At 46.7% G+C, this 2,352-nt stretch overlaps 1 pseudogene across 1 annotated transcript; it reads right to left on the bottom strand.

Moving 5' to 3' along the window:
• Positions 1-296: 296 nt before the first annotated feature.
• Positions 297-981, bottom strand: LOC309821837 (enhancer of rudimentary homolog; annotated as a pseudogene). Its single transcript has one exon. The product of its transcript is annotated as an enhancer of rudimentary homolog (transcript).
• Between the last annotated feature and the right edge of the window lie 1,371 nt (positions 982-2,352).

Genomic DNA, 2,352 nt, shown 5'->3' on the forward strand with positions numbered 1-2,352 from the left:
GGCGGGGTTTTCTGGCATAACTAAAGCTGGAACTTCGAGTCCTCTGGTGTGTGGGATTCTACCTCCTCCCAAATATTGAACTGCATCACTTAATATGCAAAGAGGGTTTTAAAATTTTTCTTTGTTTGCTTGCTTGTTTTTTCCAAAGGAGTGAAGAGGATCTGGTGAAAGAGCTGGGGGTGAGAGTGATAGCGGAGGGGCTACGTGGCATCCCAGTGGACGTTTGCCATTTTAATTTTTTGGACCTTCTAACTTTTTTTTTTTTTTAACTAAAGGACATTTATTTGTTTCTCAGTAAGACTTTGTCTTGAGGACATAACTAAACCGCGTCACCACCCCCACCCTGGTTTGAAGAAGGGTTAGTACAGTGAATGTTATAAAGCAGATACGAACAGTCTGAAGGACTGGAAACAACATGAACTGACAAAAACCAACTTCCACCTAAATCATCATAAAAATGTTTAAGTAAAAAAAAAAAAAGGAGTGGAGAGAAGGGGGCAAAGGGGGTTTCAGATTGAACAAGATCCTATTTCATCTAATACACTCAATCCTGGCTAGAGTGTACCAAAATGGAAACAGGATTACTATAATACAAAACTTCTACTACAGCACACTGTACACACCTGTGTTCCAAGCCCACCCCCATCCCCCTAACGCTTCCAAACTCAACTATTTCCCAGCCTGTTGGGCCTGTCGATGAAGGAGCATGTAGATCTTCTCTTTACTCCAGTCTTTGTTACAAGGCTGGTATGTCTGGGTATCAGCTCGGTAAACGAGGCAGCTGACGTCAGCCAGGTCATCCAGTTACGTCAAGTAACTGACTGATATCGTACGTGATAGAGGGGCTGTTGGGATTCATTCTCTTCAGGTGTTCATACATTTTACAAACGCCTTCCATGCATTCATTCACAGATTCATAGTCAGCATGAGTTCTGCTTCTGGCCTCTTGGTAGGCTGTACCAGCAAAATGGTGTGAGACATCGCGCCAAACTCTCGCCGCCGCCGTCGCCGACTCCGCTCTGGACCTTCTAACTTCTGAGTCCTCTCTGTGTATTTAAGACTTTCACAGTGTGAGGGGAGAGGTCCCGACAATTGTCCTGGCCTCTTTGTAGCCTGAATGCTCCACATGACTGAGGTCTAGGCAATGAGACAAACCTTGCAAGGGCTCTGAATTGGGAGCTAGTGAGCTAGAGGAGGTCTGGGCCAGAAGCTGAGAGATTAGTGTCACCGAAAGACGTTGTCAATGTCTGGGAGCCATCAGCATCTCTTGGGGGCCAAGGAACAGTACAACCCACTGTCGGATAAGAGGCTGTCCTTCCACACTGCTTCTGGTTGCCACTCGGCCACAGCCCTGGGCATGGCTGGTACCCTGAGGACTTTGGGTTCATCAGGGAAAGAGCCCTGAGTTCTATAGGGGTGTCTTTGTATCCTCCTGAGGGGCACCCTTAGTAGAGGGGCCAGGACGCTCAATGAGGAGCTGGGGCAGAGAACACGAGCAACTTTTTTCTGAGCACTCGTTAGATGCTCTCCCAGGGAGGGAGGGAGGGAGACTGGGAGGATTCAAAGGGGTGGTTTCTGTGTGAGCAGGTGGCAAAGGGCCATGATACTCTGGAACAGATGAAGTCTGAGATATTCAGGTGACCTATACATTCGAGAGATCTCTCATCAAAAACCCTGCCAAAGAGTGTGGGCTTGAAGCCGCAAAGATCGATTTCATATCCCACCTCTGACACAAATAAGGTGTGTCAGTGACATGTCAGAGAAATGGAGTCACAATGTTCACATCTGTGAAATGGCATAATAATGCACCTTTATCTACAATTTGTAGGGCAATCATGAATAAATGAGAGTCTGTTAGTTAAAGAGCAAGACGCTTTTGGGGGGAGCCAGGGCTTAGGTACAAGCCACACTTAATACCTTAGAAAACACTTACTGCCTTAGCCAGTGCTAGGAAAGTGAGAGGCAGCTAATGGAAAAAAGCTAACGTTTTGATCTCCTCACATTTGCCTGTAACACATATTTGGAGCATTCTGACTACTAGTTCTGTTCTTTGGGCTGAGAAGTCTTTGGAAACACAGTGGAGTGGACATCTGTTTGTTTGATTTTGAGGGGGGTACAGCATCCCTTCTTTAGGATTTTCCTCCCCACATCTGAGTGGTTCTGATGGGACTCCTCATCTCAGTACTCAGGCTCCTGATCACAAGAATTGCATGTGGCCCAGACAACTAGAGCACAGAATTCTTTCTGGAATCCAATCTGGAACAGAGACACATGCGGTCAAAGCCCTCTGGTGCCACATTCAATGGCAGTACATTAGAGAAATGGAGACCACAGGCTCCTGCCCACTGAGGC

The sequence above is a fragment of the Grampus griseus genome (genome assembly GCF_964374135.1).
Source record: "Grampus griseus genome assembly, chromosome: 1".
Classification (NCBI taxonomy): Eukaryota; Metazoa; Chordata; class Mammalia; order Artiodactyla; family Delphinidae; genus Grampus; species Grampus griseus.